At 30.9% G+C, this 19382-nt stretch overlaps 1 long non-coding RNA gene across 1 annotated transcript; it reads left to right on the forward strand.

The window, feature by feature from the left end:
- The first annotated feature begins 6127 nt into the window (after window positions 1-6127).
- LOC112289401 (uncharacterized) lies at window positions 6128-9832 on the forward strand. Its single transcript, XR_012218635.2, has 2 exons — window positions 6128-8763; window positions 8991-9832. It is a non-coding gene; the product is annotated as an uncharacterized LOC112289401 (long non-coding RNA).
- The last annotated feature ends 9550 nt before the right edge of the window (window positions 9833-19382 follow it).

The following is a 19382-nucleotide window of genomic DNA, read 5'->3' on the forward strand; positions in this document are numbered from 1 at the left end:
ATAAGAAAGAAAGAAAATAAAGCGCACACACCTGCTTGACTGCCATTGTAACACTTGACTATGTGGCAGGTCCCAATCCTCCTCCTCCCTCACCGCATGGTCCCCACCCAGTCAAGGCAGTTCACTGATTCCCCTGAACACGCCCCTGGATTGTTACTACGATCCGGAAGCAATCCAAGTCCTGCTCCCGCCCTCCCGCCTCGTGTTGGCAACTAGCGAGACCAACAATGTCCCCCCCCCCCCCATTATTGAGAATCTTGAATGCGGTTGAATCTTGTGCAGGATGTGACGTTAAAAAGAGTCTCCCCCCCCTCCAACCCCACCCATCCATCCATCGCAGGCTGCAAGACCTCGTAGCCCCCCCCCCCTTTGCGATGATCATTTACGTGCTGCGAGTGTAGCCTCGCATGCAACCGCGAACGTACCACTGTGCGAAAATCTTTAACTGGGCGTCAAGCACCAGGCAGACGGCCTTGAAACCCGCATCAAAATATATATATATATATATATATATACACACACATTTCTACTCATATATCAAGTTTTTTTTATATTTTATATGAAGGCACCCGTGACGGTAACGTGGCAGGGCCTGGCTACAAAAGAAGGGAGGGATCTAGTAAGGGGGGAAAGCGATAGGGGGAAGGGGATGTGTGGGTCTAGTCTGCGACAACTGACTCCAAATATCAATTGCAATTCAAGGCACTCGAGCGGTGACGTACCCCGGGACTCTGACTCCAAGTGTGCGATCTGAAGGTGTTGTGCACGTTACGATACTGCTATAACAGTCCCTCATAATGCTGTCATCAGTTTCATTATGACGGTGTATTTAAGCCCCGCGGGGGGTCCTCATTATGGCCCCGCTCCCTCGCCGATGGACGCCGCACCGCTTCTTAGATTGGTTCTCACGATTAGGGGTCCATCCCCCACTGATCCCCATCGATGGATCCATCGATCGATACTGGGGTAGATAGATAGGTAAATAGATCAATAGATCGATGGGATCCTCGCGTGACTATTCACGGTACCCGCTCTCCGCTGCGGTGCTGTTCTCTCACTCCACCCCGTGAAAAAATAACCGACTCCCGTATTTTGTATACTAAAAGTTGACACACATGTCGCTCAAAGCAAGGCTGCGACAAAGTACGAGCTCCAGCTAACCACTATTAAAAAAATAAAAATAAAAGCACAGATTTGAGCCCCACATGCACTGAGATTTCATGCTGCTGATGCTGCTTTTTCTTCTTCGTTTTTTTTTTTTTTTTCTTCTTTCTTTCTTTTTTTTTTCCTTCTTGTTGCAGGTTTTATTTAACCTGATTTGTGAATGATATAGCAAGTGACGGTTTCAATTTCTGCATATGGGAGTTGGTGCTAAAATTGTTGGTTGTTATGCGGTTGTGTGCTGCTGCTGCTTTCGATGTGAATCCTCTCTTGTGGCTAACGTTGCGTAATATACTAATAGAATTTGGGTCGATTCTTCGATGATCCAAATTTAAGTAAATAACAAGTATATATTTATTTTTATTTTTATCATGTTTAAATTAACGGCTGGTTTTTGTGTTGAGATTTGTTGGTTTGCTTGAGCTTTTTCATTTTCGTGAACACACTGATTCAAGGTCTATACTAATTCTTAAGTTGTTTTATTTGTGAATGATTTATAACATCACCATACATGATTTAGAATTATACATTGTGATGTTATAATTCATTTTTTAAAAAATTTGTGCATATATTGTGTTTGGTACGATATGTGTTTCTTTGTTGTACATGATGTGTTGAAAACTTGTTGGTATGAATATTTCTATAAGGTTTTTTAAACCTGTATTCAAATGTTTTGAACAAAAAGAAGATAAAATTTTGATGTGCATATCATATTTAGCTAATTGATTGTTTCAAATAGATGTCAATTATAGAACAAATCATTACAAAGACAACTGTGATAATCATTGTTGCTCAAATATATTGTGCAAGTTGATTTCAAATTAGGATGTATTAAAGGAAAGTGTCAACATGTGATTTATAAAATAATTAAACTATATAAATTATGCAGAACAAGGTATATACACTACTTGGTATTTCGTTAAATCTTGTATAAAGTGATAAAGAATCCAAAGGAATTTCATACGACATTATCTTAGTTATTTATCATGTGAAAAGAGAAAAAAAAATACATATGTGTATATATATATATATATATATATATATATACGTGCACTACAATTAGAAAGTCATGAAAATAGTGATATTGATATTTTAAATAAGTTGAAAAATCTTATAAAAAACTAATTGTCACTAAGCAATTCAGTTGTTGGAGTGAAAAACTAAAAGAAAAACAAGAAAGTCTCAGTCACAACATGCAGAAGTTCAAAAATTTGTACATGAATTGATTACAATCAATACTAAAAAAGACATTTATAAGTGAAACCTTTGGATTGATCCACATGTTTGAAAATGTATAATTAAGAACATGGCAAGCACTTACCACTTCTCTTGTTGATAGTTCTTTTTTGAAGAAATATATAATTTTTGAATTGTTTAATTCAAGTAAACAAGCTATTGATTCTTCTAAATTAAGATAAATATAAGTTAATAAAGGCATTTTAAATTTTTAGAAACTATGAATATTTTTATTTTTTGAAGCTTAAAATCAAACAAGTTAAATTACCAAAAGAAAGTACATTCAGGTTGTTACCATTTGATCTTGTCAAGAAACAATCTCTCTCTCTCTCTCTCTCTCTCTCTCTCTGTATCTATACAAATTAAATTAGTTGGGTTTGGAACAAAATAACATTCAACATAATGTTTGAAAAAATAGTAATTTTACTGTAAAATTTGAGAATTTTTTTCATAACGTTTTACAATACAGATATAAATATATAGAAAAATGACAGATATTAAAGTATAACTTTTACAAGACAAATTGTTGACATAAAAATACTCTATCATTTCTTATACTTGCTATATTGAATATGATAGAAGAATAATTCATCTAGCTATACAAGATTAATAAATAAATTACATTTTTGATAAAAATAAATTTTCTTTTCCTTGTTCTAGTTCAATAAGATATGCTCTTGTTGAAACATACAATATACTTGATTGATAATTTCAAGGCATACCCAAATTTCTTAATCTAAATATATCATCAAAACATGTATGTGTATGTATATAAATATATATATATATATATATATGAAATAATTATAGACATTATTCTAGTATAATACTATATTTATATTGATGTGTTTAATTTCTTGATGCATAATTCAATGTACGCTTATACATATACATACATACTTCAATACAGAGTATTTGAGAACTAACAGTTTGTTCAAATTGTAGTAAATATCAGTATTTATATCAACAAAGTAATAAAACCATAATGAAATACTGGTGGATAACATCAGGATTGTATTAAACCATATTTTTTCAGCTCGTATTTAAATAAGGGTTCATTATTTTTTAATAACCTATATCATTGATTTTGTATAAGCATTAAACTATACTTGTTATTCATGCATGTAATTATTTTTTTATTTTCTTAAAAAAATTATCAAATAATAATACAGTTTTTTGAAATTATTTTGTTTCACTTGTTAAGACTATATATATTGTCATGTGCATTGTTTTGGATGCCAAATACAATAAGTTTTTATGCTAAAATTTTGAGAATCCAACCAATAGTAATATTTTGACATCTTAAAATTTTATTTGGAGCAATTTTACAAAGATTGACAGCCAGTCTTTGTACATTTAACCAAATCAATTTCCGGTAATCTATTGTATAGCATAAATTACAGTTTAAAATACAATTTCATCCTTTTTTCAACAGTTAAATATAATTAACAACATATACAAAAGTTGGTTTTCTTACATTTTATGAATTGCAACTAACATACTTTTTGAATTACATCTCACTTTTAAAACCAAAATTTTAAATGTTATTATACTTCTAAAATAGTGTTATTGAAAGAATTACAAGACACAAAATCTATACATTTTTAATGCATATGTAATTCAAACAATGTTTCCAATCTTTGTCAATAATATTACTATATCTATTTACATACATGACATACACAAGCTTCATGCTAATGCCTCTAAATTTCGTTATGGTGATATATTAACCAAATTGTTATTTTCCCATAAAATTTAAGCTAATTCTCCAATTTGAATTCCCTTACTAAATTCAAAATTCGATCATACACTTAACAAATAAAATAACACAACATAAAGCAACTCATGAATCTAACACAATGTTTGACAAAAACTCCACAAAAATAAACTAAAATTCTAATTAGGGGAATAAACCCTAAGTAAACCCTAATCCCTAAAATCTTAAAACCATAAGATAAGAAACAAGATTAAAACACTTCATTAAGACATCCAAATTCTAAAATACGAGTCTCTTTCAAAATAAATTAAAATCAATGGGAACCGTAAAAGTTTAATCCTCTTGAGCAAAATATAATCTACCAAACTGAACCCCTCATCCTCGAAACGAGAAATCTACCAAAGAACTAGAGGTTGTGCAGCTGACGTGGCAAGTAGCTGACTTGGCAAATGGCTGCCATGGAAACACAGGTGATGACGTGGCGAAAATCTCGGAGAAAGTCGGTGTCGGCGGGACAATTACCTTTTCAGATTTCGGCGTAGAGCGCGTCGATCAAACCGGAACAACGCAACTCTCTCGCAACTGTAAAAAAACGGCGATTCTTGCGGAGCATCGGAGTTCGAAGTCGCGATTGCGTGGCAAGAGATGGCGCTAATAGCGCCGAAAAGGCAGTCTCCACACACTGCTTTCGTAATGTTGTCACACATCCGTTGTTCTACTCTTGCGCTATTCTCGACGATTGTTTCGACCGCATTTTGTTCAAATTTCCCTCTAGAATTGATGTACTGTCCCAGTAGATGCTCTAGAGTATGCTGTTGTGAAATCGAGCTGCCGGGTGTTGAACACACCGGCTCAATTCGTGTAATCTGAGCGGCAACTTGAGCTCACTGGGTCGGATCCGTCTTTGGATTTCCGTTTAGAGAACTCGATGTTTACTTGCAAGTAGTTCGGACACGATCCTAGAGCGCGACAGTGATGCGATATAATACGCGCAGGTAGGCTTGGAGTCGGATTCGAGCTTCCAGCTTGGATGTGAGTGTGAAATGCGACGCTTGGCATCGGCGTGCATTGCTAATTTTATTGCGCATTCTGCTGCCGCTGTAGAGGCGCACCCGACCCAGTGGGCTACATGGATAAACTTAAACCATCTATATATATATATATATATATATATTTATGTAAAACATATACATACATGTATAGATAGATGAGTACATCTCATGCATCTATTTATGTTGCTTTTGCTTCACACATGGTGTATGGCCTGGAAGAGATACACTTCGTTCAGATACCAAAAAGCTGCGGAATACATGTACAGACCTTGGTTCGTGTGAGCAACAATTTGTTGCTTGGGATGATGAGGGTGACGATTATCGAGATTGATGAATACATAGCTCAACTCAAGCTGCTGCCGCTGTCGTCTACAATGCTCCAGTCAACTGTCAGCAGCTTACTGGAGCAGGTGGAGCTCACAGACACGAAACAGTAATTGTTTTTAAACAGCGACGAGTTTAGTTTGCCGTGTTAAATGACGAATATGGGTGTGCGGATGTGTGGTTGAAACCTTTGTCGATTGCCCAGAAAATGAACGCTGAAGCCTTGACAATGAGAAGTACTACTGACAAACTCTTGCCCATGTAATCTCTTCTTGTCTTTAGTGCCATGCCCAAATTGTCCAAGAACGAGGCTGGCAGGTGCCTAGCTGGTACATTTTTCAAAACTGCCAGCTGCAAAAAAATACCATCGTACAATTTTTGTTTTGATTCTCATTGCACAAGTTTCATGTTTTTGTCTTTACCGCTACTCTCTCTCTGACCTAGTATTTGATATTTTAAAGAACTTACTATGACGTTGGAAAAAATAAACAGGGCATCTTCTTATTGGTTCCTTTTTGCATGCCTTTGTGTTTGTTCCAAAAAAGAAAGTAGAATGTTTTGGTTTCTTTAATTCATCCTCACTCTATTTAATTCTACATGTTTTTGTGTGTTGTGGGATACTATTTACCAGCTATCGCCTGCATCGTCATTCCCTTCACTTTATAATGAATGTGCAGCATTTGCGAAGGGCCTGACAGACCCGTCTTATTATCTGTACTCTCTCTCTCTCTCTCTCTCTCTCTCCATATATATATATATATATAAAAGTACAGATTTTTTGTGTCTACTCAATCAAATGACAATAATACTAGAAACTTTGCCTGCGTCCTCTTGTGAATAGTTGCCATTCCTACTCACTTCGTCATACTGCAAATCGACATGAAAATAGGGGGCCCGTTGTGAAAACTGTATCATCTGAATATGACTACGATTGCATTACGGGAGCTACGACACCACGGCAAAGCAGAAGCACAAAATTTGGGCAGTGTTCCAATCGCGGAGTAGTTGTGCAGGTTTTAAGCAGTGCAGGAACTGGTCCTGAGTCGTCTTCATCCATTTCCTGTAATAGCTTGTGAAGTCAGCCCGCAGCACACGAAATACACAAGTACGCAGGAAATTAGGCGAAGCCGGTCATTGAATGAAGTGATTATTCTCAGCTGGCAGAGCATCATTGTCAAAGGGTGCGTACTGCCGCACTTGATGGCTTGGATCGAGCAATTTGTGGAATTTTGGCACGCCAACAGTTCCAAGAGGGTGCACATGGAGCTGGAGCGGGTGGGAGGATTCAACAACGAAGTCAATGGAGGGGGCCTCAAGACAGGGGGGAGGATAAAGTCATGAAGGTCGACAAGGAGCGTTTCATGCCCTCCCTGTTTTACAAGCGAGCAGGGAGAGCATTGAGATCATCACATCTGCATGTACATTGTTCCAGCCACTCAGCACCCTACGCCATTATGACCGGATCACGGATTTCCGTGTTGGAGCTCTCAGACTTTTATTGCATGTCCTCGAAGCGAGTCCCACTGATAGGTTCTCAGGCTGTTCGAGTTTCGCTTCATGGCACTTGTTATGTTATGCTCCTGTCTTGTTAAAACCTTTCCCCTTTACTTGTGTTTGTCATATTTGAGTGGAAAATATACACACCCACCCACACCCACACACACCCCCACAAAAGAAACAACTGTTGGATGACCATTTCTGTGGAGTTCGTTCTTGTACAGATTGAGAAGCAAATCATGGTTAATTGTACATTGTGGACGGTATTTACGATTGCCTTGTACAAATCTGCCCTTGAAGAGATTATTGAAGATTAAGATGGGTGATGTTCATGACTCGAAAACTCGTGGGTACAAAGACATGGAATTAATTCGGAGTTGGCAGAGCGTTTTTGGAGTTACACAGGTAAGTTGCCCTCCGGCGTACATTTTTTGCACGACGATGAAGAGTGCAAGTAAATGCTAGCAATTGCACCGCTCTGCAAATGACTCCCAGAACGTTTCTGCCCTGGTAATTGTGTGAAGGAGGGTATTAATTTATTACACGCAATGTTGCTGGTGCTACCTTTTTGTTCCTGTCTCTTACGCCTCCGCTTGTTGTGGACAAGTTGCAAATGCTCACATCGGACCGCACGCAAAATCAAATAGGAACTGTGAACTTGCATTTCATGTTCAGCTGGGGATGAAGCTCACTCTATCATGTGTGTATCGCTCATTCTGTGATTTTTTAATTTTCGTGAAGTCTCGAATGATCGACTGCTATCATCACCGGCATGTGCTTCAGAGCAGTAATCCCTCATTGCTGACCTCAATATTTCGTGGAAGAGGGTTAAAAACAAACTTGTCTTACCCGTGTTCTATCCCATGCTTCAGTATTAGTTCTAGTAAATAATGGATTTCGTTCTGCTGCTCATTGTTGAGGTTTTAGTCTCTTGATCACTACCTGAAGTTCCAGTACATGGGTCTGGGGAGGCTTTACTGTCGAGCTAGTTGCAAGTTTATCTACAATGGTGGAGTGAATATTGTGCAACAAAAGGATGTGGACAAAAGGGTAGCAGCCAGATGAGCATAGTGGACAACTGCCATTTTTTTAACAAAGGAGGTGTTAATCGTGATGTTCGCAACGCGCAAGGATTCCGTCTACTCTTGCCCTCATCCTTATGAGTTTTTGAGAATCCTCCTGGATGAATATGAAAAATAGCTCCATCAATATTTGCGCAGTTTTATGGCTTTTCGAGGATCAAGGCATTGGAAGGTCGGACGACAACGGTGAGAGTTATGTTGAAGCACGTTTCTCAACCCCTGACAAAAAAACAGGCTTGACTTGAATAATGGTGCAGTTTTACTAACTGTTTGTAGCGTCATTCAAGGATTTTCTTACAGCTGAGAAACCAGAGGCGACGTACAGTCCGAGAAGTTCTGTCCGTGTCGGTCGTGTGTTGAAACTGATGGGTAGCCTTCGATAGGGGGGGTACTTGACCTTCACAAACTTTTGCAGTTGACCCCAGCGGCGTTGACGTATGATATTTACAATAACAGCAGTGCAAAGCACATCATTGACTACCCACAGACGTCTATCACCATTTTTCTGTCGCCGCGTTGACCTTTGTGAAAGGAGGACTTGTAAGAGAGATCAAGGGAGGTATTTCAAGTAATGTTATATCACCCAAATTCATCGCTCTGCTGTGCGGACTCTCTCCCAGTCGGTTAGCAAGCAGGGACATCAACTCTTGCAACAGCCTTGTGAGAGAATAGCATGTGATCTGTGGTGTTTCTAGTGAGTCACACTGAGTAACCCTAAGTCAGTGCTCATCCCTACTGAATACGAGCACAGAATGATCCGAAGTTGATCAGAATCATGGCATGCATTTGTCTGCTAGCACGGTGTTAATGAGTCTCACTTGTTTCAGTGAGACCTCTCTGTCGATTTCTTAAACGAGTTGACCACTCCATCACACCACATACATCCTGTACTAAGCTTTTTATACAATTTTACATGTGTAGGTTCAATTGCACAAGCAGTCATACCAAAGAACGTGGCCCTCGTTAATCGCACAAAATTTATCACAAGATAAGCAACATCGGAAGCCTCTCGGGATGAGAGATGACGAGCTTGTCCAACTTCTCATTTTTCACAAGTAACAACAGTGCATAGCAAACTCTCGACGTGAAGGCAAAATTTGCATTTGGATGGTTGTTGCATTTGAAGGAAAAATTTCACGCTGTGCTGGTCAAAGAGGAGCACTTGTGAGCGTGGGACGCTCATCTGCTGTTGATATTCCTCGGTACATGTTGAAAGGCCACCGCATCGTTTAGCATGAACTGTCTCCTCTTTCTTTGAAGATATATGAGATGTAACTTCTCACTCTGGTTGGGCTGGAATTCATTCTTTCCCTTGTAACAGCTTCCTTCTACGGACCTGGATGTTGATCTTTCGAGAGAACTCATGTTGGGATACTTCAGATAGAACCACTTATCTCATTCGGCTTACAGGAATGGCCTCCGTGGGATTATGGCGGTTTCGTCGTGTTTTTTGGAAATCGTAGCATGGTTACCTGGCGGAACAGGCCACTAGGTTGCAATCTAGACTGAAAAACTGGATACAAGAGGATCGTCACCGACAAACCCAATTTACCAATTCAGACTAGTGTTTTTGCCCATTGGATTGTCGATGTGATTGATTACATTCTGATCAGCTTGCTAGCAATGCGGCGTGTTGCATAAACAGGTGCTGCGCGAGCTATTGATCAATCTGTGTTCAAGCACATCAGCTTTATTTATGGAAATGTCGTTGTTCTGAATATCGAAATGAATCGGATCCGCAGAAGGTTTTTCGGCATTGTCCCCTCCCTGCTGTAGCGTTTTTCTGTTCTATTTCTCACCGCCATTTCCCTACCTTACCCAACGAATTCAGGTTCTCTTTAAACCCGCATAGTCTCTCTATCTCTATTAATAATATATATATATATATATATATATATATATAAATAGGTGCAAATTTGCATCGGGTCTCCATAATCAAGCAGGTGAAATGTCATGCTCTCATGTTTCTGACTTATTGCTACCGACACCGTCAACCCCTGGAAGGCTTATTTCGGTGAAAAAGGAGGGCACTTGGATGCTTCCATGGTTGACCATTTGTAACAGAAAAAGCTGTTGTAGCCGTCGTAGATTATATAAATAATCAAACAAATAAATAAAGAAATATCTCAGGATGGTGGGTTGGCATTCAGGTGTAGAAACAACGAGAGGGAGGGACACCCACTTTCGGTGACTGTGTCGGTGGTTCTCTTTTTTTTCTTTCCTTTTTTTATTATTTATTTTCTAAATTTTCTAAATATTTTAGATAAAGTATCTTTTTGTCCAACATACAAACTAAGGTTAACAACATAAATTGAAATAATAATAATAAAATTATTATTTTTCTTTGGAATATAATTATTAAGATTTATATATTAGAATACTAATACATATCAAATCAAATGTATAATTTTTAATATTCGATTTGAATTTTAGACATAGTATTAAAGAGATTACATACAAAAAAAGTTTTTATATTTTAAAATTAAAATTTTTTATTGGTCTTTATTTATATCTATGTACATATTAAATAAATATTTTTTAAATAAATATTATTAAATTTATTTGATAAATAGAATATATATACTCCATAGTAAAAAAATATTTATATATATTTGTAATTTTATTTTATTAATTTAATTATTGAAAATTTATCATATTAACTTAATATTGGATAGATAATATTGAAATTATATTTTATTCAATTAGTAGAATATACCACAACTTTAATATTATCTTTAATTTCTTTTTTTGCATTAATTTTTTTGAATATACATATAATTTTATTTAAATTTAGACTAAATAAATATAAGATATATAAAATTAGTAATATTATTATTATCATTATATATTATTATATATATTCATATATAAATTATTTTATTTTATTTTATTATTATTATAAATATAGATATTTATCTAAAATATATTATTATAATTAAAGCATAATTTTTTATTAAATAAAAATAAAAATTTCTAAACAATTCAAAATTATTTAAGTCAAAAAAATTAATTTTAAAATTAAAATTAAAGTCCAATACAATTAAAATTTTAAGGATTTTTATATAAATATTTGGATTATTCAAATAAATAGATATATATTAAGATAATAATTTCTTTTTTATAAATTATCTTTGAAGCTTTTAAATTAAAAATTAGATCTATATTTTTTCTTGAATGTGATATATGGCTATAAATATTTTTTGATATTTTATGGATCTAAAGTATCACTACAAAATTATTTTATATTATATATATTATTACACCAAATATTATATTTTTAAAATGCTTTTATATATCTTTCTTTATAATTAGAATATATAGAATTAATTACAGTATATTTTTTTTTTATCATTATCAATATTTGTCAAGGAAATGAATCTCAAAGAACCAAAAACTTAATATACTCTTGTGTAACTCAAAAAGAATAAATATTCATTCAAAACTAATATAGTATTGAAATTGGAATAGCTATTGCCAAAGACAAGAAGTCTAGAAAGTCTTGAAATAAGACTAAGGACTAGAAAGACATTGACAAGAGTGAAGAAGGCTTTATTCTTGGTTCTGTATATACCACCTAGTTAGAAGCTACATGGCAATGTTCTATAAGACTTACATGTCTCCAACTTGCAAGATACGTGTCTAACGTACAAGACAAGTTTCTTATATATGTGCCACATAATTAGCTTGTTCTACAAAGCTACTAGCATGTATAATATGTAGCTAGTTGGCCATGTTTCTATCCTATCGATGAATTATAAATATATCTAAAAACAAATACATGTCTATAAAGCTCCTAAAAAGCTTTGCCACAAGATAATATAAAATCTACCTATATTTATCTTTTATCTAACACTTCTTATTTAGATGAATATGTATGTTTGTGACATTATCCTCTCTTTTAGAGACAAATTTTAAAAGAAGTAGCAATTATATATTGAAGAATTCCAAGATACAACCAATTATGTTTGTTACATATTTTGATCTTTGTTTTCTTTGAAGGTAGTTGATAGGTCCTTTCAATTATTCATAGTGTCCCATATTAGTACAAGAAGATCACTTTATTATTTGATTATTGTTTGAAGCCTTCATAATTTCTTTCAAATAAAACATTTGAAATATTGTAAGATGGTTTTTACCTCTAATAATATCACCAAGCATTAAAAATCTATTCTAAAGTCATGATACCAAACATGTTGCATTTTATCATCTACTTAACGAAGTATATTTCTTTCTTGAGGGTCTTCATTTCTATTGCATCACCTTGAAGGTTGTAATAGTTGCAATGTCTTATTCAATAACTTAGCAAATAATAAGTATTGAGTTGAATCTATTGGTTTTTGATTCTCCATCTCTTTATCACTATAAATATATAGAAAATACAAATAAGAATATAAGGTAGAGTGCAATCTTTCTTAAATCATGTTTTTTTTATAGCAAAGATTTGCTATCCTTCATCTTACTTTAGATGGATGTCGTCGATAAAAAGAATCAATTTTTTTTTGCTACATTTACAAGATTCTTACCTAGCTCTTATGTGCATTCATTAATATCATATCTATACCAATAAATAAGATATTTTAAGCTATTTTGATACTGCTTTGAGTTTAAGACTTCTTCAACTTCATATTCTTGGTTATTATCTACTTCAATATGAAAAGGTGGTATTTTTTGTCTTTTTAATATATCTATTGTGTTGTATAGCTTAAAAAAGATATATGGAATATGAAATGAATCTTCATAAACTCCAATAGGTATAATTGATAAGTAATTAGATTAATTTATTCTTATATAAGAAATGGTCTAAATCTATAATAATCCAACTTGTCACAAAGGCAAATAGACTTGATATTACAATGAAGTAATCATACCTTATTGCCAATATGAAATTTAAGTTTTTTCTTGTGATAATCATTTGTATTGATCTTTTTTTATTATTGAACTTCTTTAAGTTGTGCCTTCATTGTTGCATACAACTTTAACAAATGATTCATCAAATCTTTTGTTATAGGATTATTAACTTTTGAAAAGTCAAAAGTATCAAATCATAGATGATAGCCATAATTGGCAAAGAAAGATTTTTATTGAATAAATAAATGTACTATATTATTATAAATATACTTTGCCAACAACAAAAGAATTGTCTAATCATCTTGTTGGTAGTTGATAGTATACCTCAAATACTACTCTAGAACTTCATTCATCCACTCTATTTGTGTATTTGTTTGAAGATGGAATATTAAAGATAGTTTTATATCTACCTTCACAATCTTAAAAATAATTTTTCAAAATTTTGATACAAATTACATCCTCCTATCTAATATAATATTCTTTGGCAATCTATAATAGCAATAAATATTATGAAAAAAAGACTTAGCTATTTTTTCACATATAATAGATTTTTTATATGATACAAAATGTGCCATCTTGATGAATTGATTTATTATTATAAATATAAAGTCAAAAGAATAAGACTAAAAGATCTATAATAAAATATATAGAAAAAAAGACTATGGTTGTTCTAGAATAGGCAATGGTTGAAGAAGTCCATACAATCAATGACAATGAATTTTTGATCTTGAACAGCCATCACATGATTGTACAAAGTCTTTAACTAACTTTTATATTTGAGGCTATTAAAAATCTTTAGATATTAGCTGTGAAGTTTTGTTGTATTCAAAATATCTAGCTGCTAAAAAGTCATGATAAATTTGAAGAATATGTAATTATACTTTGCCTTTTAAAATATATAATTGTTACTCAAATAGAGTAGATTATTTTTGAACTCAAACATAGGAGTATCTTCAAACTTAAAAGAATTATTCTTTATATCATAAAGAAGTGAATCAGAGGACATATTAGATTAAATTGGCTTGAGAAAGGTTGAATCAACAGTTAATATTGATTTCATTACTCAAAGATGAAAATGCTTTGGCTTGAAGACAATCATTCTTTGTTGATAAAAAGATGATTTTTTTTTTTTTGGTATAAGATAAGAATGTTAAAAATGAACATCTAATAATTTTTTTTATTTTTCAAATTAATAAGTGATCTTAAAATTAAATCTTAATAAAGACATGCTTTAACAAGGTTGGCAATAATTCAAAATACATTTCAATACGAAATATTCAAGATTCTTGTGATTCATATATATATATATATATAATGATTAAATTAAAAGTACCTTTTAGATAATGATGCCATTCTTAAAATGAGTCCACAATTATAAGATGTTCTTTGTTGTGCATCTTGTAGTTAATCTTATTAGTTGAAAAATTTTTAAAATAAAAAGCTACTAGATAGAATTTATCATCTAATCCTATTTGTGATAAAATCACATCCATAGCAAAGTTTGATGCATTTGTTTCCATAAAGAATGCTTTAAAAAAGTCAACGTGATACAAAATTGATGCAAAAGTAAATGATGTCTTTAAGGCTTTAAAAGATGCTTCAACTTCCTAGCTCTACTCAAGTTTGTCTTTACATGTTAGTCATGTAAGAAAAGCTGCAACTTGAAAAAAATTCTTGATGAAGTTCTAGTAATAATTGACAAATTTCAAAAAATATTGTAGATCTTTAATTATTTTTGAAATCTTCTAATCCATGATAGTCTGGACCTTCTTAGGATCCATCATAAGGCCATTATTTGAAATAATGTATCTTAAAAAGTCAAATTAAGTAGTATGAAATATATAATTTTCTATCTTGACATATAATCTTGCATCTCTTAGTTTTTGTAATGTATGACAAACATGAAGTCCATGCTCTTTTGTGTTCTTAGAATAAATTAAAATGTTGTCCAAGTAATAGATAATAAATTCATTAAGAAAATTAAAAAATATCATTTATTAAAATTTAAAAATTAATTAATATATTTATGAGTTCAGAAAGCATGACATTATATTCAAAATATCCATACTTGATTTGAAATGTAATTTTTTATTCATCTACTTTTTTTAATATATATTAAGTTATATAATCATTATAGATCTATTTTGATATAGATCTTTGCTTGATTAAATTGATGAAGAAGTCTTGAAATCAAAGGTAGAAGATACTTATTTTTGATGGTCATCTTGTAGAGTCTTCAATTGTCAACATACATCCGTAGAGATCCATCTATTTTCTTTATAAATAAGATAAGAGCCCTTATTAGAAATTTAAAGTTGCATATGAAGTTCTTAGCCAAATTCTTGTCAATATATTCCTTAAGTACAACCAACTTGTTTTATGATAGGCTATAGATTAGTCTGAATGGTACTTGAGCTTGTTCTTGAAGATCAATTGAACAATCATAGGAACAATATTTTAAACAAATATCTATATTTTTTTTTCTTAAAATTGTCTTGATGATCTTGATAATGGCTTAGAATGTCATTTGAATTTTTATTTTTATAAAAAATAGGTATAGCATATATATTAGAAGTTGACCTTTCTTTTGTAGCAAGCATGAAAGCTCTTGCACCTATCAATAAGGATTTGGACATATTAGACTTATAGATTTTTATTTGATTAGTAAAATCTTGAACTAAACTATGGAAAAAATTAAGGTTATAAAAAATCCAATCTATTTAAAGATTATATTTTTTTAGCCACAATAATCCTAAAATAATTAGATTAAAAAGAGATTTAATCAAATTAAATATGATTAAGCTATTAGGACCATTAGTTGTTATATTTGAAGGAATAGTTTTATAGATGACATCTCTAAAAGACAATAAACAACTATCTATTATTTTTACATGTACATAATTGATTTTTTCAACTAAAGATATTTCTTGTTTTTTTGACAAAGACTTTTTCTATAAAATAGGTTGAGGCTCTTAAATCTAATGATGCTAAGATTTTGTGATTTTTTGGTCTTGAACAAATTTCTAATATAAAATAAGATGAAAGATCTGAAGAGACGACATGATTTTTATTAGGTTTTGCATGAGATTCCAGTCGCTTACTCAATGTTGTAGTTGAAAAAATAAGTTTTTTGACACATTGTCTTCTTTGGAAACCATACTCCTAATTTTGTAGTTGTATTTTTTTTTTGGACAATATTAAAGACTATGCTTAGATTTTCTATAATATAGGTATAATCCTTCTTAACAATTTAAAGTTATTTCTTGATCAATAATAGGTTTGAAATGTACCATGTCGATTTATATAAGATTTAATCTTGATGAATAAGCTTTTGTGAACTTATAAGCTATTGCCATGACTTGACTTATGTCTTTTCAACCAAATATTTGTTCTTGGCTTCTTTCAAAGAATCCATTATTACATAGAATGGCTTGAGAAATAAATTGCTCCAATGAATTTGATCTTAGCATTGTTAATAGTAAATCTTTAATATTATCTTTTAATCCATATTAAAATTGATTGATAAGAGCTTTTTTATTCTAATATGCTTCACAATCAAGGTTTTAGAATTCACTAGCATATTTAGTGGTTGAACATGATCATTATTGTAAAGATACAAGTTTGGTTTCTATTATTCTTTTTTAATCACTTTCTCTAAATATTGCCATGATTTTTTTTTTAAATTGAATTAAAATAACTAAATAGTTGTAAATATTTTTTTATTAATAGTACAAACTAAAAAAATACTTCTAAAAAGAAGTGCACTTGTAAATCCAACTCCAATAACTCTAAGGTATTGAAAAGGATGAAATCTTAGATAAAACTTTATTTATTGTAGAAATCTTCAAAACTTTGATCTTATTCTATTGAACTTCTTTGATATATTTATTCTTGCCTCCTTCATGCTTGTAGTAGCAAGACTTTTCGAATTTAGTTGTAAACTTAATCTATTTACTTCTCTCAATTGCTTAATTTTTTGATACATACTTTGAACATTATTGTTGAATTCTTCTATGGGTATTGAAATACTACTTCTATGCTTGATGTTAGAGATACGTGAAATTTCCTTTCTAAGAGTAATGACAAACTCATGAAGATCTACAATGATTGCAAATCTATTCTCACTTTTGTTGAGAATAGCATCCATAATTTTTCTTTCTATAAATAATTCAATAAATCTAAATACCAAGTTAGAGGAAGGTAATTTGTAACTTCTAATATCAAATGAAAATTTTGATTAAGATGGATAGTCCACTCTTTTCAAGGATAAAAATCATTGTTACAAAACTAAAATATTAGATTCAAGGTGGGTAGTCCGTAATCTTCAAAACACAATAATAGAAGTAGAATAATTCATTCACTTCTAAAAACAATATAAGAAGAATGAATTAGTACTCTTATTAAATTATTAAGGACATGAATCTTGAAGAACCAAAAATTCTATATACTTTGATATGATTCAAAAAGAATAAATATTCACTCAAAGTTAATATAGTATTAAAACTAAAATAACTATTACCAAAGACAAGAAGACTAAAAAGGTATTGACAAGAGTGAAGAAGGCTTCATTTTTTTTTTCCTATATACCATCTAACTAGAAGTTACATGGTGATGTTCTAAAAGATCTCTTACATGTGTCCAATTTGCAAGACACATATCTAACTTACCAAACAAATTTTTTATATATGTGCCATGTAGTTAGATTTTTTTATAAAGTAGTAGCATGTGCAATACATGGCTAATTTGTTGGCTAAGTTTCTATCCTACTAATCAATTATAAGTCTTCTAAAGTCAAATATGCATCTATAAAGCCTTTAAGAAGCTTTATTACAAGATAATATCAAATCTATTTAAATTCATTTTCTATCTAACACTTCTTATCTAAATAAATATGTATGTCTATAATAATATCTTTTTAATATTTTAGTGTTATTTTAAGATTCACTAATTTCTTCATATTTAGCAATAGCTACTCTAAGTTTGTACCATTATGTTTTTGATAAGTTTATATGAATCAATATCTACAAAAAAAATTCTATATTCTAAATAATAATAGACTACTATAAAAGTTATATTTTATAGTCTGGCATATTATTAATTTAATATTTTTCTATTATATCTAAAAAATATTTATTTATTAAAAGTCAAATCTAAAGTAATAAGTTATTAATTTATTAAATTTTTATTTAAACCAATGTGTATTTTATTAAAAAAAAAATACCTACAAGATCTATAATTTCTTAAAGAGCTTCATTTAAAAATTTTACAAATAATAATTCTTAAAATGAATTTGTTAGATGTTAATTCTTTATGTTAGAAATAAGTTCTTTGAATTGATTATTGAAATTTCTTTTTTTATCTATTTTTATTTTTATATATATATCTATATATATATATATATATATATAAATTTATACCTTCTTATTATTACTAATTATCCTTTGGTTATAATGAATGTTACTGATGAAAAATAAAAATTAGTTTTGATGTATTTGTAAAGTTTTTACATTACTCTCACATGTATTTACTAATATCACATCTATACCAACCTTATTAATATTCTAATTTATTTTGGTACTTCTATAAATTTGACACTTTTCCTATTTAAAATATTTATTCATTATCTATTTTAATACATAAAATATAAGTTAAAACTTCATTAAATATAATAATTAAAATTATTAAATAACAAGTTTAATTTATTTTTGGATAATAAATGATCAAGTTTTTGGTAAACTAAATTATTAAAAGATTAATCAATTTTGATATTAAAAAAATAACCATATCTTTTCACCAATTTGAATTGAAGTTATTTTTTTCTAAAAAACATGTGTATTAATTTTTTGTTATTTTTGAGTATCTTTGAAATATATCTTTATTTTTGTGAAGAATTATATTATTTTACTTACCAAATCTCTTATTATTAGATTTTTAACTATAAAAAAATTAAAAAAATTAAATTTTGAATGACAACCATAATTTTTTTAGAAGTATGTAAAAGTATGTTAATTTGATGATATCTTAGTAAGAAGCTTCTTAGAAAATTTATAGATATAGATTTGATTTTATAAGTATTTATAGATGATAGATAGATTGAAAGTTGACCAACAAGTTGGCTATGTGGCGCACATGTTAGAAACTTATTTTACAAGTTAAACAAGTATTGAATAACCTATAGAACATTGCCATGTAGCTCCTTACATAGTATATATTGAAAGAAGAGTTGAAATCAATTACAACATCTACAAAATTGAATCACAAGAATTTTTTATTATATCCAAAATGTCCTACCATTAGAGTTTCTTTTAATTCAATTAATCTAAAACTATGAATTAATTTTAGAAAATATATCTTTTACAATTTTTTTAATATTTTATATATAAAAATTATGTAAAATATTTCTTCTTTCTTTTAAACAAGAATCAATTTAAAATTAATTTAAAAATGTAATAATACTTATGTCAT

The sequence above is a fragment of the Physcomitrium patens genome, chromosome 12, assembly GCF_059467195.1.
Source record: "Physcomitrium patens ecotype Gransden chromosome 12, ASM5946719v1, whole genome shotgun sequence".
In the NCBI taxonomy this organism is placed as follows: domain Eukaryota; kingdom Viridiplantae; phylum Streptophyta; class Bryopsida; order Funariales; family Funariaceae; genus Physcomitrium; species Physcomitrium patens.